The sequence below is a fragment of the Aedes albopictus genome, chromosome 3, assembly GCF_035046485.1.
Source record: "Aedes albopictus strain Foshan chromosome 3, AalbF5, whole genome shotgun sequence".
NCBI classification, from domain to species: Eukaryota; Metazoa; Arthropoda; class Insecta; order Diptera; family Culicidae; genus Aedes; species Aedes albopictus.
This window is the reverse complement of record NC_085138.1, coordinates 394,977,281-394,994,142: the sequence shown is the minus strand read 5'-3', so window position 1 is coordinate 394,994,142 and position 16,862 is coordinate 394,977,281.

Genomic DNA, 16,862 nt, shown 5'->3' with positions numbered 1-16,862 from the left:
AAAATGCATCACGCTGTTGACAACCACTGAACAATAAGCATGATGCATTTTCAGCCATATCATTTCAACGGTTCTAAAAAACGGTACTCTAGAAAATTTGAGCTATGTACTCCAAATACCTTGTCCTTAACAACGGTGGAAAGCCATACAGCCCTCCACTGCTGGAGGCCATCCTAGGAGAAGCGCACTTTGTTTCGCTGTTTCTTTCCCACCTGTTGTAGGAGACTCAACTGTACCCGCCTGATGAGTATAACAGTTTATTTGCGAACGCACTCCAACGGCTCAAGAGGCAATGCCACTTGATGTGTTTGTATCTGCGGTGGAAACACCTCACAATAAATTAAAACAGATTTACTAGCTCTGTTACAAGTTCTTACTAATTCACTTCACTATCTGCGACAAACTTTGAGTTTATTCTACCGTTTTACGTCGGGCTTGACGATAACTGCTCTATAGATTCGATATATTCCGTGAAAAGGTTGGATGGTAAGCTAAGCTTTAGTACGCGAACTGGCTGTCACTTGACCGATGATGTGCACTCTTATATGATTTTACCAGACATTGCAATAAGTTCAAAAAACCACATCATATGCGATGAAAAGTGTCCCTCAGCCGTATATTTATGCGATAGTGAGTAAAAAAAGTTCTTTATACGATGTACAGTACAGCGTACATCCTTATGCGATTTCTGGTTGTCTGGGTTTGTCATCATGTACTTTGTCTTCGACACATTAATGACTACCCAAGCAACCAAAAGTTCGGATTCCACTTGAAGAACGAACTCAGAAGTTCAAGTTCGGTTCAATTCCAGGTTTCGTTGAACTTAATTCTCCAAAAAGTTACTCTTGTATTGTTTATGAACTTGGAAGTACATGTACAAGCTTTTGACTTCTCTTCAAAACGACATTAAAGTCGAAAAAAGGTTCAAAAAGAACTTATGTTGAACTTTAAAACAGAGTTCAATCAAATATTAACCGAACTCATGTTGAACTTTTGCGTGCCTTTAAAATTCAAATATAGTTCATTTGAACATATTCCAACAACTTGAAATCATCCGTTCCGAACTTGTTTTGAACTTACTACTGAAAGTTCGGATAAATATTAACCGTACCAAAAGTGAACTTCACTTGAACTTCGGCGACAGCGGGGCCGGGGAGAAGTTCTTATTCAATTAAATCACTCGGAAATCGAGCCCAGCAGCCACAGCTTGTGTTAATTCCACAAGTACACTTTGTTCCACTATAATATTTGAACGTACTTACTTGTAATCAACGCAAAGGATCCGTATTGTATGGATCAAAGGCTGCTCCCGCAGCGGAAAACTGTTCCCCCCAGGATGCCGCCGGGGGTTTTTCGGCTGCGCACAAAAATTTTCCAGCTTTGCTGGATGTTTTCACACCCGTCTCACTTGTCACTGCAGCGCACCGGTAATCAACGCAATCGTATTCACTGAAAACCAAGCTGAAAACTTAGATTTTTTTCTTGAAGTCGATACACTGGCCTTAATTTATTGCTTTGCACTGCGAACCACAACAAACTGAAAATGTCAAACTGCGTAAGTTCACAAGAAGTTCCACGTGAACTTCTTTCGAACTTTTGGCTTCAAAAACTATTCCAAGTTCAGGGAAAGTACACATACATACACATACATGGGGCTGTCCATAAACCACGTGGTCATGAGGGGGGGGGGGGGGGGGGGTTGTATGGACTAATGACCACGCGGGGGGGGGGGGGGGTTGAAAAGTCCCAAAAAAATGACCACGTGGTTTATGGACAGCCCCCATGGAGTAGTGGCTAGGCACCGACTTTCAACGAGGAGATCCCGAGTTCAAATCTCAGTAAGTAAAAAACATCAAACATTATTTCAAGGTATTAGTCAATTTGGATTCCACATGAACTAATGGTTCTTAATAATAAATTACTTTTGAGGACTAAACATTTTTTTTTTTCATTTTTTCGAAGTTTATTTTTAAGCTGAATAGCGTTCCTTTCAGCGACACAAGTGTACTTTTTGTGAACTGAAGTTCGGTTAATTACTTAAAAAGTGAGCTGAATAGAATGCTATTCATACACCTTCGAATAGCTGATTAAGCCCAAACATGCTATTTTATCCGAACTTTTGGTTGCTTGGGTAATCCGATTCGCCTGGCTCCCCTCTTTAGTCGGATGTACGTTTCCGCCATCGTCTTTTATTTACGAGCAATAATATCAATATCATCAGCGAAACCAAGCAGCTGAACGGACTTCGTGAAAATCGTTTCACTCGTGTTTATCCCCGTTCTCCTAATTACACCCTCTAACGAAATGTTGAACAGCAAGCACGAAAGACCATCACCTTGCCGTAACCCTCTGCGAGACTCGAAGAGACTCGAGAGTGTCCCTGATACTCGAACTACGCACATCACTCGATCCATCGTCGCCTTGATCAATCGTATCAGTTTATCCGGGAATCCGTATTCGTGCATAATCTGCCATAGCTGTTCTCGATCGATTAAATCATACGCTGATTTATTATCGATGAACAAGTGATGTGTGGGCACGTTGTATTCGCGGCATTTCTGCAACACCTAGCGGATGGTGAATATCTGGTCTGTTGTAGCATGTTCACCCATGAATCCAGCCTGGGGCAATACACAAACTCTCTTGTAGGTAGCGCTCAGTAGTGTGATCGCGCGGTAGTTCCCGCAATCCAACTTGTCGCCCTTTTCGTAGGTGGGACACACGATAACTTCCATCCATTCCTCCGGTAATACTTCCTCCTCCCAAATCTTGGTAATGACCCAGTGTAGTTCTCTCACCAGTGCTTCTCCACCGTATTTTAGAAGCTCGCTTGGTAGTTGATCTACTCCAGCGGCTTTGTTGTTTTTCAACCGGCCAACCTCCTCCTCAATCTCTTGAAGGTCAGGGGCCGGAAGTCTTTCGTCCTGTGCACATACTCCTAGATCTGTTACCACGCCACCTTCGGTACTTGCAACGTCGCCATTGAGGTGCTCAACGTAATGCTGCCGTCACCTGTCGACCACCTCACGCTCGCTCGTGAGAATATTCCCGTGATTATCTCGCACATGTCGGCTTGTGGCACGAATCCTCCGTGCGGCCATGATATTATTTCAAAATTAACTTGGATTTTGAGTTATGAGAACTTTGGAGCAAAGCTGATTCATCTAGGTAACCATGGAAACGAGCTTATTTTCTAAATCATGGCACCGCTCAATCGGCAAATTAGTGAACGCGTGGAAAGGTCCTTAAGGGCTATAAGATTTACTTATTAGATTCACTGATAGGTTCCCATCCTTAATGTTTGCTTGTAATTACTGCTCAATAACCACATGATCGACTAGGGAATTCCATTCATCAACATAATATGTTTTAATTAACAGTTTTCCTATTCAAATCAACAACATTCCCTCCCAAGCGAACAAAGCTTTCACAGGGAATCTATGACAAAAGGTCGAAAGACATAAGGTCGAAGGACAAAAGGTCGAAGGACAAAAGGTCGAATGGACAAAAGGTCGAATGGACAAAAGGTCGAATGGACAAAAGGTCGAATGGACAAAAGGTCGAATGGACAGAAGGTCGAATGGACAAAAGGTCGAATGGACAAAAGGTCGAATGGACAAAAGGTCGAATGGACAAAAGGTCGAATGGACAAAAGGTCGAATGGACAAAATGTCGAATGGACAAAAGGTCGAATGGACAAAAGGTCTAAAAGGGTAAAGAGCATGCCAGTGAGTCCAAAACCCGCTAAGGGGTATCAAATCCTGTGATATAAGAGACAAGCAGATGTGTTAAGCTGGTCAAGGACTTACAGTTGATGAATATTTTGGTTCCAGATTCCACCAACAAGCGGTGCTAGTGAGCTAACAAATTTTGTTTTTCATATGTATCAGGAAAATTTGCAAAAAAATTGCAACTAGCGCCACCTAGTTGCAGAAACTCGAACCAAACGATAATTATTCTGAAAGCCCTTGATCTACCAAACAAGTTTGCCGAAGACACAATCTTTCTAAAGAATCAGAATGCTGAGATATGTGAAATGTAAAATTTGTACGCTATTTAGCGCCGCCTAGCGGTGAAATCACGAATCACACGGCCCATATTCTGAAAGCCCTTGACCAGCTGAACAACTTTGCCGAAGAAACCAACTCTCTAAGTAATCAGGTTTCTGAGATATATGGGATAGAAATTTTGTCAGTGTTGCGTCTGCTTGTCTAAGATATCACATAAATCACAGACAATTACATGTGACACTAGCGAAATTTCAATATCATATATCTCATGATCCTGATCACTTAGAGAGTTGGTGTCTTCGGCAAAGTTGTTTGGCTGATCAAGGACAAACCGATTATAAGACTTAAGATTCAAAATTCTACCGCTAGGCGGCGCTAGAGAGGAAACAAATTTTAAATTACTCATATCTCAGCATCCTCATTTTGTAGAAAGATGGTGTCTTCGGCAATATTGTTTGGTAGATCAAGGGCTTTCAGAATAATTACTGTTTGGTTCAAGTTTCTGCAGCAAGGCAGCGCTAGTTGCATTTTTTTGCAAATTTTCCTGATATTTATGAAAAACATAATTTGTTTGCTCACTAGCACCGCCTAGCGGTGGAATTTTGAATCTATAATCTTATTATCGGTTAGTCCTTGACCAGTCAAACAACTTTGCCGAAGACACCAACTTTCTAAGTAATCAGGATCATGAGATATATGAGATTGAAATTTTGTTAGTGTCACATCTATTTGTCTGTGATTTATGTGATATCTTAGACAAGCAAGTACTTTCATACTTTTGTGGTACACACAGTATTGCACTGGAAGCACGACTGAGAGCGCTCTCAACACGAATTTTTGTGTGCACATTTTCTGCGCGCACAAAATGTGCACGCAGAAACTGAAAAAAAAAAAACATGTTTGTTCTAACATTTGTTTGAGCACTCATTTTGAGGGTGAGCGGGTGGTTTGTGTGTGAAAAAGTTGCGTAGTTCAACCTCGCTCTCATTAAAAGTCGTGTGTAGAGTGTATGTTTTCTCTTTTCACGTTTCGCACTGAGGACTGAGGAGCATGCCATCTCTGATTCCTTGAAAGAACAGTCTATGGGTTGAAGAAGGATGAATCATAGATCGGAATATTCTCATTTGAAATTCCAATCATTAAAGCGATTAAATAAAGCCAAACAGTCTATAAATTAGAAAAGGACAAATCTCTGGATATTATAGGGGTGATCCATGAAGTGCGTAACGATTATAGGGGGAGGGTGGTTTTCAAAAGTGTAACAAGCAATATAGTTTGTATAGGACAGGGAGAGGGGGATCGAAAATTCTCAATTTTTGGCGTAACGCCTGTATGAGCAAACAAAATGAAATTGTTTAATTATACAGTATAATTATTAGGATCTACCTATCAATCCAAGAGGGGATGATCACTAAGCACAAGTAGTTAATGAATGTTTCTGCAGTACAGTTAGAAAGAACAGATATTGAAAAGAAGAAGGCAAAATTTCTGATTGAAAAATAAGTCCCTAAGGAGTCAATAATTATTTCACTAACAAAAGTTAAAAGAACAGCCTATAAATTTAAGAAGGAAAAATTCCAGAACAAAAAATCAAACTTAATTGCCATTAAATAAATACTACATTAACAGAACTTGAAAGAACAGCCTACAAACAAAAGAAGGAAAAATTTCCTATGGAAATGTTAGTGACTAAAATGCATATGATTTCTATAACAGCACTACAATGTTTCTTTCAATGCGCGGCAACAAATTGGTCTACTAAAATTCGACCTTTTGTCCCTTCGACCTTATGTCCATTCGACCTTTTGTCCATTCGACCTTTTGTCCTTCGACCTTTTGTCCTTCGACCATTTGTCCTTCGACCTTCTGTCCCAAAGCCTTCACAGGGACACAATATTTTGATCATCCGTTAGACTAATTCCCCGCATTCAACTTTAGATCGCGATTCCTTTTTAAGATATGCTGAATCAGGGAACAAATCCTCCGTCTACAATGCCACCGAACTCTGACCGCACCAGTAGTTTAGTCTACGTGCAGTCCAAAATGACCCCGTGACTGGACTATTGCCATCCAGTCAGAGTGCCGAAAATAGCGCCAAACAGAAGACCATCATTATTAGAAGGAGCTTTAGCCATCTTAGGAATTTCCCCATTCTCGAACTGTTCCACCGTCATCGCCATCGCATCGCTGGGGTACTGCCTTCCGCTGACCTCAGAAAAAAATGAAACTCCGCAAGAAATTCCGAAACCCAAAACGTTCCTAAAAACTTGCTGCTTGTCTTGTTACCTTTCCTCTCCCTCCTGGTTCTTGGTGTTTGTTTTGACGAAGGAAAAAGTTTTAAACGATTGCATATTTCTCCATCTGCCGGCACGAGAAAGAACACACGGTGGTGGTAGCGCGGCGGCAACACTGAAGCGCGGCAAGTTCGACAAATTCTCCACTGCTGTCTGTCGGTCTGTGTACATACAACAAAATATTATTTGATATCGTTTGATCTACGCCGCCGCTTTAGAAAGAAAAAAATCTTGATTTCTAGATTGGAAGAATGAAAACGATCTAGTGGACGAGTGTAGCATGCTTTTATCGCTGATATTGGAGGTGCATTTGTACAACAAAGGGGTTTAGATTGTACGATAATTTATACATCGTTTAACAATTTGGCTAATGGATCGCTAGTTGAACTAGTTCTACTTTATTGATTGCATTGCAATGCGCGGGACATAGTGTTGAGAATTTCAACTACTTAGGGACTGTACCAGACTGGTACTACCAGTTACCGTAATATCTAAGAAAAACTATTTCTACAAAAATAAGAAGAAGACCGACGAATGCCATCGATATGTCAAATGATTGATTAGTTTTCATACTTTACAGGAAAAATATGGAAAAGGAGCCAAAACTACTCTAAGTATTTATTACAGCGTGTGCCAATGATAGGAACCCTGTACCAGTTATGGACACATTTGTTAATTTGGGTTCCACTTCGCACTATTTACATGCATTCCTTATGGGATTTGCCAGAACTGGTACACTATGGCGAAATAGGGTGCAAGGAGGCCGAAAAGTTAAGGAAAATGATTTATTTCTACCATAATTTGTGCAAATTGTGAAGTTTGAATGATTGCAATCATCTTTTGCGAACGTGATCTGTTGTTCACGAAATTTTTCTTGTTGATTTGCATCTTTAAAGATTGAAAATCAACTATGGCGAATTTGAGGTACTATAGCCATAACTGGTACACTGAGCCTAGATGTATCGTAGATAACTGCCCGTTTAAGGAATGAATAATTTTGATTGTAAGGATTCATAGTTTATTTGATCACAACTAAACCAACGAGCTGCAATCCAACCATTACCCTATTTTTCAGGTCACCATACCATCTCACCCTCAGTGATTGACAGTTAAACTTCTGTCACCGGCTGCAATTTATCGCATTGTATGCTAATGCACTTTCGTCACCATGTGTGCCGTTTGTTCCCTTATATGCCGAAGCATCGACCTCCTTTTATCATGCTGCGCTGCGATGACTGATTCGTGCTCCTCCGGGTGGTTTAATTTAAATCCGTCGCTCGCTACTCCCGTCAGAAATTGCTGTGCTTGCTGCCCTTTGTGGCCTGGTGATGCGATTTTTTTTGTTGGTGTTTCAATATGTGCAAATAAAAGTCGTGCTCCGCCAACGGAAAGCGTGAAAATGTATTGGCAGAAATTGAAACTGCCGCCAAATCAATTGTTTTAAAATTTAAATCATATGAAAATAATTTACGACCAGCTGCAGTTTCAGCGGTTTTCGGGCCGAGAGCACTTCGCCGTTTCGGTTGCTAAAGTAGGATATGTTGGGCGCAAGACGGGCGTGAGAGAGCGCCTGGGTGGGTGGATTAAGCATATTTAACGATCCTGTTTATTTTCGGATTTAATTGAATGTATTGAATAAACCGCATCACGTCGCTGCCGAGGAGTGATTGCAAATGGAATGCACCACAGTAGCAGAAGCAGTAGTAAGAATAAGGTGACCAGGGATGGGAAATGTCATGGAATTTGATAGAAAAAATGTCATTACGTTTTGTTTAATTCCCCCCAACTAACAATCACTCATTTAACAGGCACCATTATGACGAATTTATTCAGCATAATGTTGAATAACATTTGAATTATTTTCACGTACAACCTTTGTTCGGGTTTTGTTCACACAAATTTGGAGAAGTTATAAAGCATCATGTTGTGCACCAACTTATTTTTTTGTTGTTCAAAGCGTTTTACAAATGCACAGGAAAGTCTTTATTCAGCTTTGGCAAAAATGATAGAAAATAAATAAAATGCAAAAATGTTGAACTCTCACGAGAGTAATTATTTGCTCTCATGTTGAGAACACCTATTATGAAATAAGAATCACATATAAAATTACCTAAATCCGGATTAGAACTCGAGACCTGTCGATTGCCAGCCGCATTCCTTCCTATCTGCGCCATCCTAGAGATGGTGAGATGCAGCACCCAAAGCAAAACATAATCTTCCCATGACTCAATAATGATCACTCCTGAACTTGTGTTCAGCAGTGGTGAATTAGCACAGCACGAGGTAATCAACTAGGGCCCATATAGCCGAGGCGGAAAACGCACGGGTATTCAGCATGACCATGCTGAGGGTGATGGGTTCGATTCCCGGTCGGTCCAGGATCTTTTCGTAAAGGAAATTTCCTTGACTTCCTTGGGCATAGAGTATCTTCGTGCCTGCCACACGATATACGCATGCAAAATGGTCATTGGCAGAGGAAGCTCTCAGTTAAAAACTGTGGAAGTGCTCATTGAACACTAAGCTGAGAAGCAGGCTTTGTTCCACTGAGGACGTTACGCCAAGAAGAGAGAGAGAGAGAGGTAATCAACTGAACAACGCCTTATACTCAACAGCTGTTCAGCCCAAAACACGTGTTTTCCATTCTGATTCCGCTGTCAGTATTTTTATCGCACGGTGAGAAAACTTGTTTCGAATGCGGCCAAAAAGTGTTGGTCCTTATTGAAGATATTGTTTCCAGACGTACTAATTGTGATATGAATATGTTTTCATTTTTATTATTAAATATCGATCTTTAAAAATGTATGACAATATGTGGTCTTGGACATGGTGCATTCACAGCATCTGTTCAGGTAATCTACTCAGTCGAAGATCCGTTGAGCAATTTTTTTATTTATGCTTTTATCATGGAATCTTGATGTTGTGTTCAATAAATAGTGCATAAGGATGTTTAGGGATACTTGAAATGTGTCGACTTCTGAATGCTGTTTGGTTGTCTAGGTGACTGTGGGAACAATATTCAGTAAACAGACAGCACTGAAATGTCAAATGCATCGATCCAAGCGTCTCGTACAATCGAACTGCTGCGGAAGATAAAACATATAATAATCAAGGTACAAGATATCTTGTTACAGACTAATAATAATAAATAAATGCTTCATTTTTACGTTCATTACGTCTCTTGGCACTCAATGTTAAACTACATATATAATTCTATTCTGTTTTATTTTATGTGATTCGTTTAAAATAATGTTTTTTTAATAACTTGGTTGTCTAAACAGTTTTAGCCATGATTTATCCCATAATCCGAACAAAGTTCCGAGTCAAACTATGACGGGCTGAAGGCGTTTATTTGACAAGTGAAAGGCACATTGTTCAGGAGCATATGCTTATCGATACATCAGTTTAATAAGATACAGACAAATGTTTTGTTAAACTCTTTTGTTAAGGAATCAATGCTTGTCGAATAAATTTCTTGTTAAACTTTTGAAAAGTGCTTTAATTTATCATTGTTGATACCGATGAGGAAAGTCGAACATTGACTACATTCTCAATTGAAAAATCATTTAAACAGTAATGTGTAGAGCATAATTTTAGTTCAGCTATCATTACCATAATTAAGCAACAATTCAGCAAGCTTGCTTGTTTGTGACTTGCAATTGTTAGTTGGGCCATCTATTTGTGTCATAACGCTGTTTATGGAAAATAAATGACGCCTTCTATAAACATTTCTTACTATGAGCAAAGAATTAGCTAATAAAAAAAATCACTTTCATGACATTTCCATCCCTGGACTAGAAGCGTTTGGGTGGTGAAATTTTAAGTCGGCAATCTGGAAGAAGTTCTTGCATCGTGCTTCCACGGTTTAATCGATGACAAAGGCTGCCAGCTAAGAGGTATGTGCTCAGCTGGAAATGCAGCTTGAACACTGTTGTCATTCTCACATCGGTTTGATTGAGAAGCTACATCCCAAGGGTCGGATCACCAAAGCGATGCGGGTCAAACAGCGTATGTTCTGAGCATGCAGCGGCTGAATTTCAGTTTTTAGCGGTGATTTATTTTTTTGGTTCAAATTTATGTAAGTTCTAAAAATTGAAAACGCCAAAAAAGATTGAATTCCGCTCGCTTCCACTGATGTTTGTTCTCAATTCAATGTTTTATCTTCGTGATGAGCTTATTTCTGGAGATGTAAGAGATGCACGAAAATTGCACTCCCACGAATAATCTGGACTTTCCAACCTGGGATGCCTCCAGGAGTACCACAAGGGATCTCCTGCAGTTTCATCTTACATTACCTTACCGATCAGGCTAAGGCCTGGGTGGCCTCTGCTGTACATAATAGCCGTCTTCATTCCACTCGGTCCATGGCTCTTTGTCTCCAGTTCCGCACTCTGCGTAGCGTCCGCAGATCGTCCTCCACTTGGTCGACCCACCTAGCTCGCTGCGCTCCACGTCTTCTTGTACCGGTCGGATGACTCTCGAGAACCATTTTAGTCGGGTTGCTATCCGACATCCTGATGACGTGACCCGCCCACCGTATCCTCCCGATTTTCGCGGTACGGAGAATGGCATCAGCAGCTGATGCAGCTCGTGGTTCATTCGCCTTCTCGAAGTCCATCTGCTCTCCGCCGTAGATGGTACGCAGCTTCGAAAACTCCAAGGGTGCGTTGGTCCTCTGCACGTATGGTGCACGTCGTTGTCGGCGCCCACCAGTGAGCCCAAGTACACGAATTCTTCAACCGCCTCGATTTCATCACCGTCGATATAACGATATGACGGGCGCGGTGATTCCTCCCTGGAGCTCTTTTCCATCATGTCTTCGACACACTAATGACAAATCCGATTCGCCTGGCTTCACTCTTTAGTCGGATGTACGTTTCCGCCATCGTCTCAAATTTACGAGCAATAATATCAATATCATCAGCGAAACCAAGCTGCTGAATGAACTTCGTGAAAATCGTTCCACTCGTGTTTATCCCCGCTCTCCTAATTACACCCTCTAAAGAAATGTTGAACAGCAAGCACGAAAGACCATCACCTTGCCGTAACCCTCTGCGAGATTCGAAGAGACTCGAGAGTGTCCCTGATACTCGAACTACGCACATCACTCGATCCATCGTCTTCATGATCAATCCTATTAGTTTATCCGGGAATACGTATTCGTGCATAATCTGTCATAGCTGTTCTCGATCGATTGTATCATACGTCGATTTGAAATCGATGAACAAGTGATGTGTGGGCACGTTGTATTCGCGGCATTTCTGCAACACCTGGCGGATGGCGAACATCTGGTCCGTTGTAGCGCGTTCACCCATAAATCCAGCCTGATATTGCCCCACGAACTCTCTTGCAATCGGTGATAGACGGCGGCATAAAATTTGAGAGAGTATCTTGTAGGCAGCGCTCAGTAGTGTGATCGCGCGGTAGTTCCCGCAATCCAACTTGTCGCCCTTTTTGTAGATGGGACACACGATACCTTCCATCCATTCCTCCTCCCAAATCTTGGTAATGACCCAGTGCAGTGCTCTCACCAGTGCTTCTGCACCGTATTTTAGAAGCTCGCTTGGTAGTTGACCTGCCCCAGCGGCTTTGTTGTTTTTCAACCGGCCAACCTCCTCCTCAATCTCTTGGAGGTCAGGGGCCGGAAGTCTTTCGTCCTGTGCACATACTTCTAGATCTGTTACCACGCAACCTTCGGTACTTGCAACGTCGTCATTGAGGTGCTCATCGTAATGCTGCCGCCACCTCTCGACCACCTCATGCTCCCTCGTGAGAATATTACCGTGATTATCTTGGCACAGCTTTGGTAAAAGGTAGCCGCTCGATGCCCGCTTTCCGCTTTCTGTCCAGTCCAACAAAGTTCCTGCAACGCCACGATGTCGAAGTTGCGGGGATGTAGTTCGTCGTAGATTATCCTGTCACAACCTGCGAAACCTAGTGACGTGAAAACCCATGTTCTAAGCAAGCTTGCTATTTGATGAAAACATTCACGAAATGATGCGATTTGCTTTCGACAACGAATACGTTTTCACACATCCTCGCTTTATTCAATCAACCCCCATACGGGTAGCACACGAACGGACTGAACACTGATCAGCATAGTTGACTCTTCCTTTTCGCCGTTGAGCCGTTGCGATCTAGCCAAGCATCTCTTTTCATCGCTTTCGATGCTTTTCGACAGCTTATCGCGAAGCATCGTTGGCTGGAAGCTTTATTAGTATGGTATCGGTACATGCGAATTTTGCTTCAGTGTGCGTGTCGAGCGTTCGTGCCGTAGCTTCGCAAACCAACCTATTCGGTATGGTTTGGCTGTTCGGGCGAGCGTGTGGCGGCATAGCCATATGTGTGCAAAATCGTTTGTGATTTACATCATGTTCGTTTTGCCATCTCTTTGCTGCTGGTCATTGCTGATCAGTGCACAGTTCAATCGCACGCGATAAATATACAGTTGATGAGTTGTGATGAGCACTAGTGCATCATTGGTTCTAAGTTTCCAATCGTAGTCCTGAGTTCTAAGTTTCCAATGGAAGTACTGAGTATTCTTGAATAATTCCAGAGTATGTTTATTGAGGTGAGAGGAATTCCAAAAAAAACCAATGTTCCAAAAAAAAGTAAACTTTTTGTTCCCAGCAGCTTTTCCATGTATTCATCTCTCTGCGGTTTTTAAGTGTGTCTTCTGTAATGTTTTTATGAGAGTTCGTTAAAAAAAATAGTTGGAGTATTCCTATCTAAAGTGTTACTCTGGCAATGTTTCTTCAGGTTTTTTTTTTTGAATTGTTTAAAGGACTGCCATAATTGTCTTCTAAAAATTCCTTTGGAGAGATTTCTTTCCAAAAGTACAGATGGGGCCGTTACTTTAGGAGTAGCTCCAAGAGTGTTCCCCTTTTTTTTAGAAGTGTTCTTCAGAAATACTTCGATAGAAATGTACCTTCAAGAGTTTTTTTTTCGGAACAGTTCCTTTATATGCTTCTCCAGGACTATTCAAAAATTAGTATCTTCGCCATAGTGTCTCTAGGTTTTTTGAGGTCCTCTGGCCGTATTGCTCGTAAAGTGTTCCTACAAGAGTGCTTCCAAGCATAATCCCCATAATCCCATAAAAGCACTTCCAAAAGAATTGACAAAGAAATTCCCAATAAACATCTAGAAATATGTCCAATTAAGTTGTCAATTAAATGTTTACAATAAACTGCAAAACAATTTCTGATGGAATTGAATAAAAGTCCCAAAGAATATCCGATAAAAGAATCCATCAAAATTTCTGATGCGATTGCATAGCATTTATTAAAGCAACTTCCAAAGAAATTACAAGTTTATTAGAAAAAGTGCAGGAAGATTTTTTTTAAGACACAGACAAGTTAAATGCTTCCAGTGAGCTATTTGCTCTTTGAAGGAAGCACGACACTAGACAACGGACTAGCATGCAACGCCCAGTGGCACAGCCGAAAACTTTTCCTGACAGCTGCGGCGGGAATCGAACCCGCGCTCCTTAGCACGATGTGACTAAACGCTTGGTGACCTTAGCCGCACGACCACGAAGCCACTGAAGGAAATCGTGTGGAAATTCTTAAAAAGGGAATTAACAAGGGTATTACCAACAGAATTTTCGTAGAAATCATTCAAGAAATTGGTGCTTGCTGTAATGGAACTGTGAAGTAACTGCTAAAATTCTCCTTATCTTGGGCGTAACGTCGCAACTGGGATAAACCTTACTTCTCAGCTTAGTGTTCTATGAGTACTTTTACAGTATTCAAGAGAAAGCTCGATAACCCTTTTGCAGGTGTCGTGCAGCAGGAACTGTGCTCAAGGAAGTTGAGAAGCATAACAAACATATCTGGAATCAAACCTGTAACTCTCGATATGATCTTTATGAATACCTGTATGTTTCATTCGTTAGTTACATGGGCCCATGATGGCACAAATTTCCCAAATGGAGGAGAACGTGCCTCTGGAGCCGACCTACTGATACCTGATACATGGGCCCTCGAATTGCTGAATTACCGAATGAATTGCTGAGAGAATTGTATTAGGAGCGATCAAAAGAAATGTAATAAAAGTCCTTGAAGAAAATGCTGAAAGAATTCCCTAAGGAATAGCCAAACGAATTAAGAAAATGCCCAAAATTTAAAAAAAATGACAAGCATTGTCAGATGAATTGATAAAAGATTTTCCAAATATCCGATGCCGAAAAAAATTTGGAAAAAAATCCGTTTGAATTTTGCAAGGAATTAAAAATACGGAAAGAACGCTCTCATTTTTTTTTTTAAGACTTCCCCGAAAAGTATAAAAAGGAATTTCCAAAGGAAAATTGCCGAAAGAATTCTAGAGCAAGTTGTACATAATTAACAATCAAGCCAACCAAGAAATTGCAAAAGAAATACAAAAAAATGCTCAAAACATTTTCAAATGATTTTTTGTAAGAATTACATTAAAGAATTGTCATGGAATTCCCAAACCAATTTCCGATTTGATTGCTGAAAAAATTGCCGGAGAAATTGTCAACTACAATATAAAAAAACGCATAGAGAATTCACGAAGAAACCGCGGAATGAATTAAAAAAAATTGTCAAAGGAATTCTCGAAAACTTTCCGAGAGAATTTCTAAAACTATCAAATTGCTTAAAAACTTCCTAAAAAATTTCCGAAACAAAAGTTTTAAAGGGGTTTTGTAGATAAATAAAACTTCAAAGGAATTATCAAAAGATTTGCTCAATAAATTGTTTATAAAATTCACAAATATATTACCAAATGAACTTTTGGAAGTCTTCTCATAGAAATTCCCAGCTTTTTTCCAGAAAAAAAAATAAAAAAAAATCTCAAAATTCTCAACATTTTCCCGAAAAACATCTGCTTTGTTGAAATTTTTGGATGAACCTGTGAAATAATTCCTGATGGAACCCAGGCAAAAATAGACTAGGAACTACTGGAAAAATTGGCAAAATAATTCAGGAAGAACTTCTGTTAAATATCTTGGAAGGAATCCTAGAAGAAGTCACGCAGTTAACCCTGGAAAAAAAATCTGAAACTTCTGATGAAGTTATTAAGTTGAGTTCTATAAATTAAACATGCTTTTTGTTTTTTTTAAGAGTTTAAGAAGCATATAAAAAACCCAGATTAATCCACCTAGTGGTGATAGTGCCTTTCTCGTCGAATATGTACTAATAAACTTTTCTTCGACGTTAGCCAAAATGTTCCTGAATCCTGCAAACACTTTACACTAGCAACAATTTTTACAAAGCCATCATCGATTTTTGAAACTTATTGATGATACATATTCCGATATTATGTTCAACAACAAAACAGAGCAGAAAAGGATCAGACCTCTCAGTTGACTGCTTGACCACCTTAACCCTAGTCGTGTATTGGGGTTATTATGACTCCATTCCATCCACTACGGTAGCGGGGTGAGCGTCAGCTAATGCTTGAAGAAGGTTAACTTTATTCACAATCACAGATCACTTTGTGATCTTCGCCAATGTTTATTTCAGCACACTTAAGGCTATATTTTAATATCATTGGTAACACGATTCATGTAAAATTTGACCTTCCTACGAGGAAAATGCAGAAAATGTAGATTTTCCATTCAAATTTCAATCGCAATGAGAAGAGTGAGGGCTCAACCAGCCGCACCCAAATTGTGAGCAGTAATTTTAGAAGCATAAGGAGATTTGAGATTGAAAAACTGTATAAGTTTGATGCGATTAAATTATATTTATAAATTAAACGTTGATCCATCCTACTATACATTTACACCGCAGGAATCTGAAATGGTGTGATTTGAAGAGATCGCTTTGGTCACGATTTCGTTCTCTCGCATATATGAAGACTTTGATCATTTCTTCATTTATAATCTTACCCAACGTTAACATGCTATCAAAAAAGCCTCAATTTGATTTATAGCTTTGACATTTATTTTGTTAACCTTTATAATTCCGCTATTTGATGTGCAGCTTTGGGTTTGGTTAAATTTTACGTTTTACGTTTACACCTGGAACTGATTCCGGTTGTCTCAAATATGGTCTTAGACTATGTTTTTGTCAACTGTTCATCACGTGAACTGAAAAGCCGGAAAATGATGTGATTTGAGGCTATTTTCTTGCTAACCGTTCGGCGAATTTTTGAAAATGCCGCGATTTTATGTATCGCATGCATGGTTTAGGTTCACTTCTATCAAATCACACCCGCAACCGCCTGAGACTATTTTCTTGTTGACCGTTCATCAGATTATCAAAAACGCCGCTATGATTAAGTTCCTTTCTATATTTTACCACTTCCTACGCGTTACTCGTCTTGTCACCAGTTCTGGAACACTACCGGTTCTCCCAAATATGGTCTAAGATTATTTGTTGGTTAACCGTTTATCTTGTTACTGAATAAGTCATCGATATGTCGCATGTATTGGTTCTCTTTTACATTTGATCATTTCTGGCGGGACACCCGTTATCAGTTCCGTAACACACTGATAGGGCTTGCGTCTATTTTCTTGCAACTGTTCATCATGTTACCTAAAAAGCCGTGATTTGAGGTATCGCATGCATGGGTTTGGTGTCACTTCCGGCCCGGA